The 19,389-nt window shown below is 36.2% G+C and overlaps 1 long non-coding RNA gene across 5 annotated transcripts in view; it reads right to left on the reverse strand.

The window, feature by feature from the left end:
- LOC309865227 overlaps positions 1 to 19,389 on the reverse strand; it is a 230,850-nt gene that overhangs the window by 163,075 nt on the left and 48,386 nt on the right. Inside the window, exon 4 of one of the 5 annotated variants that reach the window (XR_014311989.1) lies at positions 6,042 to 6,672. The exons of the other annotated variants lie outside the window; for them this stretch is intronic. This is a non-coding gene — a long non-coding RNA (uncharacterized lncRNA). Of the gene's footprint in view, positions 1 to 6,041; positions 6,673 to 19,389 lie in introns of those variants that run through there. 5 annotated transcript variants of the gene reach the window in all.

A 19,389-nucleotide genomic window follows, 5' to 3' on the forward strand; every position in this document is an offset into this window, starting at 1 on the left:
TATTTTTAAAACCCCCGTAAATAAAATCATATGATATTAGCACAAAAGTAACCAAGTGGATTAGAACAGAGTGTATGCAAATAGAGCCATGACTAAAAGATAATTTGGTATATGATAAAGAGGACATTCCAGTTCAAGGAGGAAAGGATGAACTAGCTATTCCAACATGGGACGGAAGGGAAAGAGTGGAATATAGCCTTCATTAACCCCCTTGAAAAATGAGTAAAAAATATATGATCAGATAACTTACAGACATGATAATACAAATGGGGAAGTAAGTTATATAGTAGCCTTACCACATACAAGCACAAAAAATAATATCAGATATCAAAGAATTTTATAAAAATTAAAAGGTATAAAATTAATAGGAGAAAATGAAGGAAAACATTTTGTAACCCTAGAGCAGGGAAGCCTTCCTACACAAGATATATGAGTGCTGTGAAATGTGTAAGCCTGATGATTTACAGACCTGTACCCCTGGGGCAAATAATACATTATATGTTAATTTTTTAAAAAATAAAAATAAATACATAAATACATAAAAGCAATAAATGACCAGTCAATCTGACTATATCAGCCACAAAACTTCTCTGTAGCGAAGGCTATACAATGTTAAATGAGAAAGAACAGCATGGGGGGAAATATTTTAAATATATATATTACAATACTTAAAATACACCCCAAATCAACTAGACCAAAGCAATGAAAAAGCAATGACAAAAACAGAAAAATGGGCAAATACTATAAACTGGCTTTCTCCAGACATGTAAATACAAATGACCAAATGAATAAATAAAGCTATTCAACCATATTGCAGCCATTAAAATAAAATAAAAATAAAAACAACTTTTCTTTTGCTCTGAATGGGCAGAAATTTTAATAATAATCCTCTTGAGTTTATAAGGAGGCATGGAGGGACACCTGGGTGGCTCATTCAGTTCCTGGGATGGAGTCCTGTATCAGGTTCCCTGCTCGGTGGGGAGCCTACTTCTCCCTCTCCCTGCTGCTCCCCCTGCTTGTGGTCTCTCTCTCCATCTCTGACAAATAAATAAATAAAATCTTTATAAGGAGGCAAGGATGCGGGTATTACTCCCTCTTAGGAGGGAGTTGGTACCAACCTCTCAGTTGGTACTGACTTCCTCAATGATAATTTGATAATAGTTTTCTAATCAAATGTACATTTCCTCAAACATAGCAATCTGCGTTACCAATAGCTTCTTAGAAAAATGTAAACAAAAAAGTATGGTTCAAGACAATTTTGCTATAATATTGAAAAATGGTAATTCCGGGAAGGTCCATCAGCAGGTCTATTTATGTATTAGATGAATAAAGCATATGCATACAATGGAATGCCCTATAGCAAATCAAAAGAATGAAGAGGATATATCTGTATGGACACAGATCTCCAAATAGAGACCTTAAAGAAAAGTATTTTGTCACATAGCATCTGAGTTTTTTTTAAAAAGTAAAATAAAAATAAGAACAAATTAGATGACTAATACAGACAAGACTACACATCTGCAAAATAACTGAAAATCTATACTTGATCTCTGCCTCTGACACAGAGCTCCTAAATCCTTTGGAATTTCCTGGATGATAGGAGTGAGTCTCTTCTGTTGTAAATGAAGCAGTTCTTGGTGGTGTCCTGGATAGCTTCAGGATAGAGGCTGGTCACCAGGAAGACCAAACCACAATTAGAAGCCTGGTATTTTCATCCCCAAACCCCATTCTCCAGAACAAGAGAATGCTAGAGTTTGAGTTAATGACTGATCATTGGCTACAAGATGTAACCTCCACAAAAATCCCAAAAATACAGGGTTCAGAGAGCTTCCAGGATGGTGAACACAGCCACGTACTAAGAAAACAGCATACTCTGGCTCCCTGAGGGAAGGAACTTCTCCATTTGGGACCCTACTGGACCTCACCCTATATATCTCTTCCTCTGGCTGTTCATCTGTATCACTTACACTCTTTTTAATTAGCCAGTAAACTTAAGTAAATGGTTCTCTGAGTTCTGTGAGCCATTCTAGCCAATTATCAAACCCAAGGAGGAGGCCATGGGGATCCCAATTAATAGCCAGACAGTCAGAAGTGTAGATGAAAACCCGGACATGGGACTAGAGTCTAAATTGGGGGGAGGCAGCTTTGTGAAAACAAGTCCATAACCTGTGGGATCTGCACTCACCCTGATGTGTCAGAACTGAACTGAAATGGAGGATATCCCACTGGTAACATAGAATTGCTTTACGTGGGAAAACCCACACACATCTGTTGGCCATCAAGAAGGCACTCTTAGTAGAGGAGAAAACAGAGGTTTTCCTGGACAATATCAAGCTGGAATAAGGACTGGGACAACTAGAAAGTGGGGTAATACTACTACTATTTGCTTCTTTAAAGAAAAAAAAAAGTATGCTACATATATAACTTCCAAAAGGTTTAATGTTAATTCTCCCTAAACTAGCTAAAAGGGCAATAGGATATAAAACAAAACTCCATTTGTTTTCTTTTTAGAACTTGACAACTGATTATCTGGGAAAAAAATGCTGAAAATGCAGCTAACACATTTTTGTAAAAGAGTAATGAGGGAAAGCTTGTTTATGAGACCTCAGAAACATACTATAAAGTTAAAATAATTAAGACAGTGTGCTATTGGTTCAGAAAAAGGGGTGGTAGGTCAAAGAAATAGAATAGGGAGTCTGGGAAATGATCCATGCGTGCTAGTTGTAACCTTTTGGGTTACAAGTAGTACTGGGAGTCTAATTTGCTTAACCAAAACAACAAAAAATGTAAAAATCAACCCATGTATACCCACAATCACAACAACATTTTTTACAATAGTCAAAACATGGAAGCAAACCAAACGTCTATCAAGACACAAACGGATAAACAAAATGTGGTATAACATACAATAAAAGACTACACGATCTTAAAAAGGAAGAAAATTCTGACAAATGCACAATACAGATGAACCTTGAGGACATTATGCTGAGTGAAATAAACCAGTCACAAAAGGACATGATTTCAACTCCTGTTGGAATAGTCTAGAGGTACCTAGAATATGAGGTAGCTAGAATAGTCAAATTCATACAGACAGCAAGTAAAATAATAGTTACCAGGCCCTGGGAAGAGGGAGGAACAGAAATTATTGTTTAATAGGTATGGAATTTCGGTTTGCCAAGATTAAAAATAAAGTTCGAGGGGGGTGCCTGGGTGGCTCGGTGGGTTAAAGCCTCTGCCTTTGGCTCAGGTCATGATCTCAGGGTCCTGGGATCAAGCCCAGCTTCGGGGTTTCTGCTCAGCGGGGAGCCTGCTTACCCCTCTCTCTGCCTGCCTCTCTGCCTACTTGTGATCTCTGTCTGTCAAATAAATAAATCTTTGAAAAAAAAAGTTCTGGAGCTGGTGAGTGGTGATGGTTGTACAACAATGTGAATGCATTTAATACCACCGAGCTACACACTCAAAAATGTTAAAATAGTAAATTTTATGTAATGCATATTTTACCATAATAAAAAATCCCTAGGAAAAAGAGATGCCCTTGGGATTTCTTAATAACCAGAATCAAGGAATCCAACACAGACAGATCTCTCTTTCCATGTCTTTTCATTGCATTTCTCTGCATTTTGATTTTATTCATCTTTATTACAAAACGTATTTTGGTGGAAAGCACAAATGTTAAGTGGCCCCTAACTTTTATACTCAGAGCTTCAAATTCTCTCTAGTCCCAAACTCAAAAGGCCCAGGCAAGGGACTCGCTGATGCAACTTTAATCAGGTACCCACACCTGAGCCAATTAAATAAGGCTTAAAAGATGGGAGTCCGAGTGAACCAAGATGGAACTTGCCATGTAAATGATGAAGACAATACACTACTTTTTTGATCACCAAATTAACAAATAATAAAAAGGTAGCTAATATGCAACCTCTAATAAAAGGATAAGGAAATATCTTCCATTTCCAGACCATGATGGATTATTATTTTTGCATCAGACCAACATATGTACCAAGATCATCTAGGTATATTTGATTAAAATACAGGTGAAAACAGCTTGAAGGTGTCAAAGGGCGGCTAAATCAGCCAATACTTGGTGTAGGGATCTGAGGTCAAGCTGAAAGTTATGCTCTAGAGCTTTTATTCTAATAGAGCCGATGAGACAAAATTTAGGGTTCAGAGTTACCAAGGAAAATAGAATTTGAGGATCCAAGACTCCTGAGAAAAGAGAAAATCAGAGAAGTAGGAAGGTGATAAATGGAATGAAAATGTTTTAAGGGCCTTGCATTGTCCACAATGTGGTAAGGTCTCTCTAATAAGGTAAAGATGAATTAATTTCTAGGGTAACTTCAAAATGAATAATCAAAGACAGCATAAATAACATACCAAAAAAAGGTAAAAAAATAAAATATATTTAATCTAAAAAAGTGATCAAAGAAGAAAAACCAGAGCTGACCAATAAAAAGAAAAAAATGGTATTATATTTGGGTATTAAGCCCAAATATAGCGGTAGTTTTACTAAATGTAAATAAACTAAATATTCTAATTCATGATAAAGAGTGTCAAAACAGCTATAAACTGTTTAAAAGACAAGTCTTAGGGACGCCTGGGTGGCTCAGTGGGTTAAAGCCTCTGCCTTCGGCTCAGGTCATAATCCCAGGGTCCTGGGATCGAGCCCCTCATCGGGCTCTCTGCTCAGTAGGGAGCCTGCTTCCTCCTCTCTCTCTGCCTGCCTCTCTGCCTCCTTGTGATTTCTGTCTGTCAACTAAATAAATAAATCTTTAAAAAAAAACAAGTCTTAAATGAAGGCAGAAAAATGATGAAGTAAAGAAATGAAAAGATATACTATTAGTTATGCAATGAAAGCTGGTATATTTGTATTAATATTAGATGAAGACAAGAAAGTTAAAGGAAGAATTATTTCAAGTAGAAGCTATCATTTGTAATGATAAAACTAGATATCCGGTAACATAGCATTCGGTAACATAGGTTCAAAATATATAAAGCAAAAACAATAAAAAGTAAAAGTAGAAATAGATAAATCTACAGTAACAGATAAGATTTTAAATGCCTCTTTCAATAACTGATTTAAAAAATCTGACAAAATAATCAATAAAGATATAGATTAGAAACAAAGGATTAACAATTTGGAATGTCAACAGAACACTCCACCTAACAAAGATATATATTCTTTTTAATGGCAAATGAGACATTCTCCAAAATTTACCATATTCTCAGCGATAAGGCAAATCCCAAAAAGTTTCAAAGGAATGGCATTATATCATGTTATCATGTCTACTGACTGTAGTAAAAAAAAAAACAGTCAGTAGACATGTTATCATGTCTACTGACTGTAGTAAAAAAAAAAAATTCTTGTTATATACCAGCAGGATATATATATATATATCCTGCTGGTATATATATATATATCTCCTGCTAATTGCAATTAGTATACATATTTGCTAAGAAAGTTGAACATACACATTCTCACCAAGAAAGAAAGAAGAGAAACATATGAAGTGATGAATGTGTTCATTAACTAGATGGAACGAAGCCTTTCACAATAAATACATGTCAAATCACCACAATGTTCATTCTAAGTATATGACAATTATATTTGTCAATTATACCTCAATAAAGCTGAAGTTTAAAAAATATATTAAATGTCAAAGGTATTTAATATAAAATATAAACAACACTGAAAACTTAAGAATAAATATGATTAAATATATCCAAGACTTCTACTGGATTTACTATTGAGAGACTTAAATAAATGGACAGTTAGCATGTTGTGGATTAAAGGACTCAATCTGTATGACTGTAAATTCTCCCAAAGTTAGTACTGAGTGATAGATTTGATGCAATTGCAACCAAAATCCAAGAAGGCTTGCACTACTAAGTGAGCACCTGGTATCAAGCACATGGTTTTGACAAAAAGGGTAGATAAATTGACCAATAAAATAGGATAGTCCAGAAAAAGAGACATAGAGAGTCATCTGATATACAACTTGCCACTGTAGCACTTTTCAGTAAATGGTGCAGTTAGTTGGCTATTTATACAGAGAAAATAAGACTACTACTGCTTTATTGTACCACATAAAATCAACGAATTGTAGACCTCACAAAGAAAAGTGGGATAATACAGCTCCTGGCAAAAACACAGAGAATTCCTTGAGTAGGCCAAGATTTCTTAAGCAAGAACAAGCACTAATTATAAACGGAATGGCTGAAAAAACAAACCTCATAAAATTAAGGATTTGCTTATTTAAAGACAAAATTAAGAGAAAAATACCTCTAATTAAAATGAGATATAAAAACATCTAATAAGGGATATTATATACATCAAAGACATCTACCCAGAAAAATAACTCCTACTAAAATAAATAAGAAAAAGAGAGCCATTTTTAAAAATGAACAAAAGGCCTAAAAAGGTACTTCACAAAAGAAAGCATCCAAATGACTGATTATCATATATGAAAAGGTACTATCTCTATTAGTTATTGAGAAAATACAATTAAAACCACAATTGTAGGGAATGCTTAGGTGGCTCAGTTCGTTAAGTATCTGCCTTCGGCTCACATCATCATCCCAGGGTCCTGAGATCGAGTCCTGTATTGGGCTTCCTGCTCAGTAGGGAGAATGCTCTTCCCTCTGCCTGCTTCTCCCCGTTTGTGCTCTCTCTCTCTCTGAAAAACAAATAAATAAAATCTAAACAAAACAAAACAAAACAAAAAAACGCACGATTTTGTATACCACTACATACCCACCAGAATGACCAAAATCTTAAAAATAAGTAATACCAGAAACTGGCCAGGACATACAACCAGTAGTAGCTTACATTTCTGTCATTGTGATAAATTGCACAATTTGGAAAACTTGTAAAGCTAAATGCACACCTACCCTATGAACTAGTAATTCTACTCTGAGGTAAATTTCCAACATAAATGTGTATATATATATATAATATATTGTGTATATATACATACCCACAATATATAAATTAAATGTATGTATATGTATATACACATACACGGACAGATACATACATTAAAGACATGTAGAAGAATCAAAATAGTGGTATTTGTAACAAACACATAAAATGTCCATCAGTAACAGAGTGGTTAATTTACAATATATTCCTAGAATATCATACCATAGAGACGAATGAGATATTGACAACTGCAACAACATAGATGGTCATCGAACACAAACAATATTGAGTGAAAGAAGCTAGACAGAAGTATAGAACACTAACTAGTACACAGTGACAGAAACAGGATAGTACTTACCTTTGGGGCAGGAAAATGATGACTGGTGAGGACTCAGAGATGACTTCTGTCTTGATCTAGATGTTGGTTACATATATGAATTCACTTTGGGTTTTGTTTTGTTTTCTTTTAACTTTTATTTATTTGTTTGTTTTTAAGTAGGCTCTTATGCTCACCATGGAGCCCAATGTGGGACTTGAACTCATGACCATGAGATCAAGACCTGAGCTGAGATCAAGAGTTGGATGCTTAACCAACTGAGCCACCCAGGCACCCCTGAATTCACTTTGTTGAGTTAATAGTTATCATATGCATTTATTTTTGTATATGTATATTATGCTTCTTTGAAGTTTAATTTAAGTAGTGTGGGGTAACAAATATGCTTTATTCACCAATGATGGGTGTATGCCTTCATAGAACCTTTTTCAAGGGCAATTTGGTAATATTTATCAACTGAATAATTTCATTTCTAAGACTTTCTTTTTTTTTCTTTTTTTTTTTTTTTAGATTTTATTTATTTACTTGAGAGAGAGACAGTGAGAGAGAGCATGAACGAGGAGAAGGTCAGAGGGAAAAGCAGACTCCCCATGGAGCTGGGAGCCCGATGCGGAACTCGATCCCGGGACTCCAGGATCATGACCTGAGCCGAAGGCAGTCGTCCAACCAACTGAGCCACCCAGGCGTCCCCATTTCTAAGACTTTCTTAAAGGATATACTTACTAGTAAGAAATAAAATAGAAAGTATAATAAATAATAATTTTCTGAAGGATTTATGTGTCTTGTATTCCTTTAGACACTTTAAATGTATTGGTGTATTTATGTACTAATTTCAAGAAACCAATGGATAGCTGATGTTATCCCATTGTAAGGAGGTGTGAATAGCAGCATCCTTTTTAATAGTAAAAATTAGAAATGTAAATAATCTCCAATATTGAAATAGATATTAGCTCATTCATATAGGAAAATAAGTCAGGTAAACCTATATGAAAATAGTTCATAACTTACTAACAAAATAAACACCGAGGCTAAATGATTCTATTAGAGCTCATTTTGTTTTAAGAACTAAAGATAAACATACATACACATATGTAGAAACCAACCAGGAAGGATAAAAATTAAACTGTTCAGTTTAGTTATCTCTGGGAGATAGGACTGTGGGAGGACTCATACTTTGTAGTTTACACATTTCTCTATTTATAGAATTTATAGAATGACTATAATACATGATGAGAAAAAGCCACTTTCCATCAAAATTAATAATAATAATAATAAATCTTCATATTTCCACTCTCGAGCTCAGTCAAAACTCAAAGCAATATATTAAAAAAAATCAAGAAAACAATTTATCTTGAAATTTATCTACTAAAAATTAAATGGATTATATCTCAAAACTCCTATATCGAAATCCCTTCATATTTTTTTCAGCCCAATCTTAAGAGTGATCTTTAAATTCTTTTCCTCTTAACAGCAGCCAACACCAAGAACAGTGTATGGTAGTGAATATTTTTATACCTTCTTTATAAGAAAACGACATCTTTGTTTCTTGCCACTTTGTGTGTGATACTGAATGGAAACTTTAATTCACAAGGTTTAAAAGTAAACTTTGTGAAAACAGCGCCAGTGTAAAAACCATTAGTGGCAAGAGAATTTGCTAAATACTGACATCTGACTGTGTGATAGATCAAGTGGAGGAGGCTTTGGGTATCTAATTTGAAAAATGAATGTATATGGAAAAAAAATAAGAAGTCCTTGGCACCTAAATGAATAGAACTTCTTCTGACAGAACTGTTGTTTGTCAACCTTACCTAACTAAAAAGGAATGTTCCGAAGAGTTGGATTTCAAAATAAGTGGGCCAAATTGCAAGACATAAAGAGTGTGTTTATATGTACACAAAAAATTTAGAGAAATCCATAGCCAGGAGAAATACATTTGAAACCAAACCAATAACTGTCCCCCTCCCCTTCTAATTATGGCCTTCTGATTACGGGATTCCTCAAGAAGACAGAATGCAAGCCCTTTAGTATTCATGCCTAAAAGTTCAGAAAACTCTGGCAAGCAGGAGAAAAAGAACAAGGAAAGAGAAAGAAATGAAAACAAACAAGAGACTTGAAGGAACCGTGAGCATTCAAACCCTGGCATTAGATTTGGCAACAGGTGAATTTTCTTTGGAGGGTATTAATTTTGTAAGTCAAAGCTATTAAAACCCGACTTCCCGTTTCAGGTCTGGAAGGCATAATGCACAGGTCTCTTGCTCCAGCCCTCCCTGGGGGCTGTATTTTATCCAACTCGTCCCACTCCCTTCACTGGCTCTTATTTTAAGTGCAAAATCTACTGGCCAAGACCATTCATTTAGTCTCGCCACATACTGTGCGGAAGTCTATGTCAATGTTAATCTGGCTTCCCGGATAAGGATACATGGCTCCATTAAATGCACAAGACTACAGTTCCCAAAATGTCTCCTGAGACTTTTAAATCTCAGGGAAATCTTCAATACCTTTCTTCCTCACAACTCAGTTGGAAACAGATTGTCATTCATTTATAAGATAGTGATTCACCATCTTTTATTTCCATCTTACTCTTTCAAGATCTCTAACTCAAGCAATCTTTAAGGGACCACAATGGAATCAAGTAATGATATTTTCTTAATGTGTTGATTCTCCTATTCTTTCTCTTAAAGAACTCTTTCATACTTTTGCCATTTTTCTTCTTAAATCTTGATCCCTCCTATATTCTTTGCCATCACTCTTTGGGCTGTCTATGACCCTGGAAAATGCCAGCCCTTCCACCTGTGCCCAGCTCCCAAACCCTCTTGGCTAAATCTCCCTTCTCTCTCTTTCTTTGCCCATTGTTCTCCATTCTACTCACTATTATTCAAAAACAAAAGTGCTAGTCCTCTCATCTTTCAAAACCTTCTCTTAACACTTCTTACCTCTCCAAGTACTACCTTATTTCTTTTCCCTCTGTGCCAAAACTCCCCCAAGTGTTGTCTATTCTTTCTGCTTCCAATCCACTCTTCCCATTCTCTCAGTCTCACTTCAAAGAGCACCCTGCCCCCACACCGCTCCAAGAAACTGCTTGGGTCAAGGGCATCGAGAACCTCCACATTGCTAAACCTAATAGTCATTCCTTGATCCTAATAACATACTCAACTACTGCTTCCTCCTGAAAACACTTTTCCTACTTGACATCTAAGTCAGGGCTACTCTTCTGGTTTTCCTCTTACCAAACTGTCCACTTCTTCTGTTTCTTTTCCTGGTTCCATCACCTCTCTTAATAAGCGGTTCCCCAGGATTGAGTCAGTCCTTGGTACTCCCCTCTGTGTTTACTTACTTTCTAGATAATCTCATCCAGGGACATGGCTTTAGTATCTTCTCTTTGCTCAGCTCTCCCAGATTTCTATTTCCTGACCTATCTTTAGACCTCCAAACTTAAATAACCAGCTACATACTTGACACCCACAGTAGGACATCTAATATGTGTCACAAATAGAACTGGTATAAACTGAGCTCCTCCCCACTCTACCCATCTTTTGCACCTCAGTAAATGGCTATTCTATCCATCCACTGGCTCAGGGTAATAAATCCTAGAGCCTTCTTTGCTTCCTTCTTTCTTTCACTGCCCACTTTCCCATGTTGAATCCATCAGAAAGATCTGTTGACCTTGTTTTCTAAATATATACAGAATCTGACCAGCATCTACTACTTCTGCTATTACTACCCTGGTCCATTCCACCATCACTTTCTTTAGGTTTGTGGCAACAAACACCAAACTGTTCTTCCTTCTTCCCCCTTGTCCCTTCACTCACTATATTCCCAACACAGATGACAGGTTGATCTTTTTTAAAAAAATATTGGGTCATGTCACTGCTCAGCTCACAATCTTAATTGGTTCCTATGTCACTCAATGCAAAAATAAGGAAAAGCCTTCTTATGATCTCCAAGAGCTTCCCTATCAGGCCCCCTTCAACATCCAAATTTCTTCTCTGACCTCATCTCTTACTACATTACCCTTCTCTGGCTCTGTTCCCACCACAGTAACCTAGAATAATCCAGGTGTCCTCTTACCTCAGGACCTTTGCATTTGCTGTTACCTATTTTCAGGAATACCGTTTTTATCTAAGATAGAAACATGGCTTACTACCTCACCTCTTTTAAGCCTCCACTCAGTGAAACCTTTCCTGAATCCCATAGTTAAAAGTTCTACCCTCCACATCCTTCTATCTCCTCCTCTCAGCTGTCCTCTACAACATTCATCGTCACATAACATTTTTTTATAGCTTATCGTCAACGTTAGGTTCTATGAAGACAGGGATATTTTCCCACTTTGTTAATTTCTGAGTCTCCAGCACTTGAAACAGTGCCTGGGACACAGTGTCTAACAAGTGAATTGAATGAATAAATGTGGTCAGCTTAGTAACTGCCAGGAAATGAGCTAGTTGCTAAGTATAGTACTGTTTTACTACTCTAACTGCATCATGGTTTCTATAGTAGAAATTTCCCATTTGGATATCTCTGAAATCATTTTCATTCCAGAAGATATACCAAGTGAAGTATTTTTCATTACCAGATTTGTTTCAGACGCTTGCTAGGATAAGGACCCTTGTTACCAAAACATTATAGATCTGCCTATAGAGTAAAGCAAAGCATCTTCTCTTCCCTTTTCTTCTGTTTTTTTTTTTCTTTTCTTTTTTTCCCTTCTTTTATCCAGATAAAATTGATGCATAACATTATATTAGTTTCAGTTGTACAATATTATGATTTGTTATTTGTACACATTGCAAAGTGATCACTGCGGTAAATCTAGGTAACACCCATCACTACACACCATCATAAATGTTTTTTCTTGTGATGAGAACTTTTAAGATTTAAAAGTAAATCTAGCAGCTTTTAAATATACAATAGAGTATTATTAACTATAGTCATCACGCTGTACTTTATATCCCCAGGAATTATTTATAACAGGAAGATTGTACCTTTTGACCACCTCTACCCATTTCACCTACTGTCGGAGGCAGGCCCCTGTCCAGGGCAGCCTCCGCCATTAAAAGATGGCGCCTGGCTAGTTGCCAGGTTAGGATTGCCTCGTGAGACTAAGCGGAACGCCCAAAGAGGAAGTAAACAGCATTGGTTGCTAGCGAAGTTGTTCGTTTAGGTGCACAGCCTGATTCGCTCCCTCCTGTACCCTGCTCGCTGATTGGTCATGTAAGCGTATATAAGTGTGTAGACTTGCGGAAATAAAAGAGAGAGAAGATGCATGCGAACTGGGGCTTCTTGTCGTCCTTGCGGGCCGAGGGCGATTACCTACACCTTCCTTCCCCCATCTCTGGCAATCACTAACCTATTCTCTGTATCTTTGTGTTTGGGTTTATTTTATTTCAGTTTGTTTTTTCTTCAGATTCCACATAGAAGTGAGAGCATGTAGTGTTTGTCTTTCACTGCCTGACTTATTTCACTTAGTATAATGCCCTCAAGGTCAATCTATGTTGTCACAAGTGGCAATAGATCTCAACTTTTTATATGGCTGTATAACACCATATATATAGTGATATATAAATATATATGTATGTATAGATATATATATATGTACTTATGTGCACATATACATATGTGTGTGTGTGTGTGTGTGCATCACATTTTTATCCAGTCACCATTGATGGACATTTCTTGGCTATTGTAAATAATGCTACAATTAACATGGAAAACACATATCTCTTCAAGTTACTGTTTTCATTTCCTTCTGATAAATATCTAGAATTTCTAGAAATATTCTGTTTCTTGAGGAATCTCCATACCCTTGTCCAGAGAGGCTGTAGCAACTTATATTCCACCAACAGTACATGAGGTTCTCTTTTCTCTACATCTTTGCCAACACTTATTATTTCTTATCTTCTTGATAATAATCACTCTAACAGATGTAAGTTGACATCTCATTGTGATTTTGATTTGCATTTTTCTGATGATTAGAGATGTTTAGCACCTTTTCATATACCTGTTGTCCATCTGTATGTTTTCTTTGGAAGAATTCAGACCCTCTATCCACTTGCTAATTGTTTGGTTTTTGGTTTTTATGTTTTTTTGCTCTTGAGTTGTATGAATTCTTTATATATTTTGAATATTAACTCCTTATCAGATATATGGTTTTTAAATATCTTCCCCATTTAGTAGGTTGCTCAGAGCATTGCTTCTTTTTAAAAGCATTATTTCCTTAAAAAACAAAACAAAACAAAAAAAAAAACAGGAAAAAAAAACCCACCAAAGAAGAAAGCAACAGCAAGCTTTCTACCTTCTTTAAAATTAAGTCAAACAGGTACAATATAAACAGACTCAATAACAATATCATTTGTTCAATTTTTCAATGTGTATAACTTTAGTTTTTATCTGATTTTTGGCACCGGGATTCCTACATTCTGTGAACTTTTTGGCCAAAAGCACACGGCATGTTTCCTTGGTGAGAGTTCATTACATCTCTAGACTTGGTTTGATTCGCTTTTCACAATTTGAAGGAAAACTCATTTATAACAAAAATGGAAGTAGAGAGAACTCAAAGAATTATTTAAGAAGCTCCTTCTCTTCTTATTATTCTGAAGTCCCAGTGCTGTAAGTAAAGCACTATTAAAGCCAAGAGCTACTGAAGCAACAGACTGCCTTGTGGCTTCTACTGCTCTCTGGTACCAAAACGCTTCTCCCTCCAGAGCACAGTTAGATGGCATTGCCATTCCCCTTGCACTTGAGGCCATGGCTGCATGCCTGGGTCCTCTTGCATGAGTCTATCCTATAGTTCTGGCTGAAGCATTAAGAAACCTCCCAGGTGATCCTCTTTTACCCCATTTTCTGGCTAGCTGTGGAGAAGCCAGTAGAAGACTCTGAGGTCCCAAGATGGCAGAGGAAGACTGGATTTCTGAGTGACCACAAGATAAGCTGCTCACTGATTCACTCTGCTTCTGATGTTAAGCCATTGAGATTTGGGAGTTTATAACAGTAATCACTTTTACTTATCTCAGGTAAAATGGTGCTCCCCAGAGGTAATTGGCATGTAGTCTTGGCAGAGGCACATCTTCCAGATATCTAGCAGGAATGCAGGCAAAATACACAAATTGCACAGCATCAAGAAAAGCTGGCTTTCATCTGTTTTACTCAAAGACTACCACAGCATGGCAAAAGTAAATTAAGGTTTCCCAGAACTAAGGAATAAATTCTTAAACATAAGTTGAAATGGTGCAATGCACTTGTTAGTGAATAAGAACTTTTCTTCATTCTTTAAATCAAATTTAAGCTTAAACGATCCCCCTTTTACTCCCATTGAATCCAGTAAATATTGGCAATAAATCTGATAATACTTCTGAATCTCTCTTCATCAAACAGATAACTCTTCCAAAGACTTCCCTGAATATCACTACTACCGCGTGACATATTTCCTTTTAAAACTATAAAATAAATCCATCCACACATATTTTTTGAATGTTTATTACATCCAAAGTACTGAGATAATCTTGGAAAGGAAGAAAAAGAGACTATATGGAGCCTCCAATCCCTTCATAATTCAAGCTGTGTTTTGTTTTGTTTTTTTAAATTTTCACATATATACTTATGGTGATATCATATGATCTCCCTGATATGAGGAAGTGGTGATGCAACATGGAGGCTTAAGTGGGTAGGAGAAGAATAAATGAAACAAGATGGGATTGGGAGGGAGACAAACCATAAGTGACTCTTAATCTCACAAAACAAACTGAGGGTTGCTGGAGGGAGGGGGTTTGGGAGAAGGGGGTGGGATTATGGACATTGGGAGGGTATGTGCTTTGGTGAGTGCTGTGAAGTGTGTAAACCTGGTGATTCACAGACCTGTACCCCTGGGGATAAAAATATATGTTTATAAAAAATAAAAAGTTAAAAAAAAAAAAAAAAAAAAAAAAAAAGAAGACCTTGGATGAAGGATGTAGGCGAAGGTAGATGAGCCAGAAACAGAATGATGAAGTGGGAACAGAGGGATATGATAATGAGGAATGTGAGGCAGGAATTTTCTATTATTAACAAATGAAGGAATTAACCAGATATTCTGAGTTGTACATGTCTCCCCATCCCCCACCTCTATCAATACAGGTATCACCCAGCTCTGTGGCTCCTGAACTCTTCAGCCTTAAAGTTTCTATGCAGGTTTACATAGCTTGATGACTGTTGAACTAGACTCCAACCCTAGAGTCCCTTGGACCAAGGCAGACTTTATAGGCTGAGGATCCTGGGCACGGTCCTGTGAAGGAACCCAGGCTCAGGTTTTCCTGGCAGACTGAAATGGAGCCCAGGCTCTGATTCCTTACAACTCTCAATGGCACTGGTAGATCAAGGTTTACATCTGCAGTTCTATGGCTTATGAGTGGATGATTTATATGTTGCTGCTCTAAACCTCTAGTCTCCTCAGCTATAACATAGGAATGATAAAAGAACATATCTCTTTGGGTTATCGTAAGAATTAAATGAGATGATATATGTAAAGGACACAGCAGTGCTTGGCACATAGTAAGCACTCCAGAAATGGTAGCTGTTTTATTATTTCATGCCTCATATACACAAGAGCCAAGATTCAAATTAAAAAAGTCTTTAATTTCATCTAATTCTTTCAACCAACCAGAAAATCAAAAGCCAACAAAAAACTCCTTCATCATCTGAATAACCTAATTATGAACTAATCTAAAGAACACTCTGAAAATACTTTTTTAAAAAAATACTTTTAAATACAATGAGATACTTTGAAGACTTAACAAAAGGCCATCACAATTTCCCCCAAGTGTATGGCAGAAGTGAAATTATTTTCCCTCTATTTTAAGGTCATTAACAAATAACTTGACTCATGGAAAGAAGAGATTCTGGAGATTGCCTTGGGTGGCCTGAAATAAGTTTGTTGAACAAACAACACATTATGTTAGCTAGAAATTATTTTCCAGTCTCCAATCAACTAAGTAAGAGATGTTAACCTGTCAGCTGCTCCAAAGTCAGGAAGCCTATGGTCTATGCAGGGGTGGGCAGCCAAGGAAGGTAGTGGGAGGACCGGTGGTGTGGTATTCAGAAGTCTCTCAGCAAGGGCCAATTATTACTTGTCATGGAATACTAAGGCTTTGCCAACCAGAATGGCTCTTCCTGTACTTAGAAAGCAATACCTGCTTTGGTTATCTTGCCTCATATCCCGCAAGGAATAGCAGATAACACAAGGAAGTGAATTTAGAACTCTTAGCACTTAACCTCTCATTTGTAAACTAATCCTGATCTTCCCCTTTACTCTTTCTAGAAGATCCTTATATTAGAAAGAAAGCCTTTGAGCCCCATCCCTGTGGCTAAAGAAGTGTGCCAGCTTTAAAAAATAAATAGAAGTTAACAATGATTACTCTCAATTATTCATGTACAAAACTTGTTCTTGGTGAGTTATACATGTCTGATTATTAACCTGAAGTAAAAAACCTCCTACATTCAGTGGGTGTCCAGTTTTCCTGACACAACACAGGCAGAAAGTTCACTGAGAATACTGGTATGTTTTACTTAGTTCTAAATAAAGTCAAAAGGATAGACTCTTGTCAAACAAACCTCCTGAAACATATTAGCTATATCTTTCCTTGGGGTGCAGTTTCCTCCTCTGAAAAGTAAAACAGCGAAAGGAGAACATTTTTGAAGTCTCCAAAGGTGAAATTCTGAGATTCGCGCTTGAGCCAAAAACCTCCAGTAGCAGTGAATCATGGGGACTTCCAAAATAATCTAGTCAAAACTAATACAATTCTAGAATCTCCACTATAGCATCTGTTTTATTATCTCCATTGGAAGAAAATTTACTACCTTCTGAGGCAGTCCAATCAAACTTTCAACAAGCATTTTCACTGGAAGGTTCTTTGTCCTATTAAGTTGAAATCTGTTTCTCTATAATTTTGATGTGTAGATCATGAAAACTGAATATTGTAATCATACCTCTCTTACCAGGCTTGCTATATTGAATTTAATGACTTCTTTATGTAGCCTTAAAATAAAGTGTAAATGTGTGTGTGTGTGTGTGTGTGTGTGTGTGTATAGGTATTTATAATATAACTTTGTATACTGCTTTATATAATCTCTGTGTATTGCTATCGCTGAAGAATAGGAACATCATTTAAGCTATGAGATATTGAACTACATTCTTTATGCCTATATGTTGTACATCCTCTCTACCTACATATTTTCTACATCCTTTACACCTGTATGTTCTACATCCTCTATACTTACATGCTCTGCTTGCCACATTCTACCTTCCAACAATCATAACAATAATCATCAGATGTTCAGAAGCACATTCATGTTTACTACAATGCAGAAAGAAGTCCACATAAATCTGCATTTTCATGTGGATTTTGTATAGATAAGCTTTTTGAACAAGTGAATAAAGGTATGTAGCACATGCATATACTCATAAAGGATGATATTCAAATACCTAGAAAGCACTATAAAGTTGATTCAAGAATCGTATTACCACAACCACTTAGTTCTGATGTCTTTGAAACTTTCTTACATTAAACGTACAAGAGAGCTCTTATACACCAGGTTTTTAGCTAATGAGTTCCATTCAGTTGAGTTCTAAATAATCACATATTCATTTTTGTTTACTCTTATATGCTACAACTATAGTCATCCACAACACTTCTCTAAATGCTGGAACCCAAATCTTTCTTCACATTAATCCTAATCACTTTTCTAGGAATCTGGGTTTGTTTAATTGCCTCTACACTTTCAAATGAACATTGTATTACTTATAAAGTTAGAAATAGCTAAACTTATTGAGTATCTTGATTCTAGAGCACAAAATGAACATAGCAACATTCATGGTCAAGCATTTAATATATCTTTTTCAGGTTATTAAAAATGTGAAGAGTTGTGTTTGTATTCACAGATGGTACTGGAAACACACGTGAGCTTCTGTGCTTCAGAATAATCTTGAAGTAGAAATTTAAAAAAGTATTTGCGAGTGCCTATGAGGTCAAAGTATTGCCTAGGCAAAGCAACAAAATAAACACTGCTATGAACATGCATTTCAGCTGTCTCATTTGTAAAACGGAAGTAATACCACCAAATTCTTGTGCCTGATAAGGTTTTTATAGCCACCAGAGGAGCCAAAGGCATATAAAAGAATACTGACAACCCTAGAAAGTATGATATAGACATTAAATCATTAAATTAGTTGCCACTACTGTCGCTATCCATAGTAGTACCATTCTTATTTGAATACCATCCTAAATGTCTGAATCCCATTTTTTTTTTTTTAATTCCAGCTAGAATTTTTTGGAGGACAAATTTTCTCAAGACATTTTAGAATTTCCTGCTTATTTTACTTGTAGCCAAAAGTACTACAAAACAGCCACTCTTGCAATTTTTTCACACCTCTGTTTCCAATCCTGGCCAGAGTCCCAAATACGAAAAAGTCGTGGTAAGATAGTCAGGGGAAAAGTTCAGTTGATGCTACCAAAACTCTAAAACAAACTCTGGAACAACAGTGATGCTAGCAGTTTTCTGGTGCTCATTTACTCTCCTTCCACCTATTGAGATTGTTAATCTGCCCTAATTTCCAGAGTTTGATGATTAAACATTTTAATTGCCTATCATGATTTCCTTATATTTGTAATCCTGATTTCCAGCACAAAATCCTCTAGCTACTCAAGGCCATGGAACATATAGGAGCATCCAAACCTTCCCAGACTTGAAACTTTAAGGTTACACATCTAACATTCAGCAAATCTAGTTACAGAAGCACTTGATAACTAGTTATGTTATATTTATTGCCTCTAACACCCACTCTAATAAGAATTCACAAGGTCAGGAGAGTCTGGAAAGGGTATGAAGGCCATCTTGGTCTGAGGGGAGAATCTCAAAGCTCAGTGATTTCCCTCTAGCTTGCACTAGATCTCAGAGTGTAGAGAAGTTTACATCAACCTTCTTTAGCTAAAAAGAGAGGGCTGTATAAGATAGACAAAGGATAGCATGGAAAATAATATGGGGGGGATAGAATTATTAACGGTAAAAAAAAAAATACCCACAAACAAAATGGGAACTAATATTCAGGTAGATTAATTTTGCATGTTCTGATGATGTCATTCTTTTAAGGGCCATTAGGAGTCACTGGGTTATT

The sequence above is a fragment of the Mustela nivalis genome (assembly GCF_964662115.1).
Source record: "Mustela nivalis genome assembly, chromosome: 5".
Taxonomy (NCBI): domain Eukaryota; kingdom Metazoa; phylum Chordata; class Mammalia; order Carnivora; family Mustelidae; genus Mustela; species Mustela nivalis.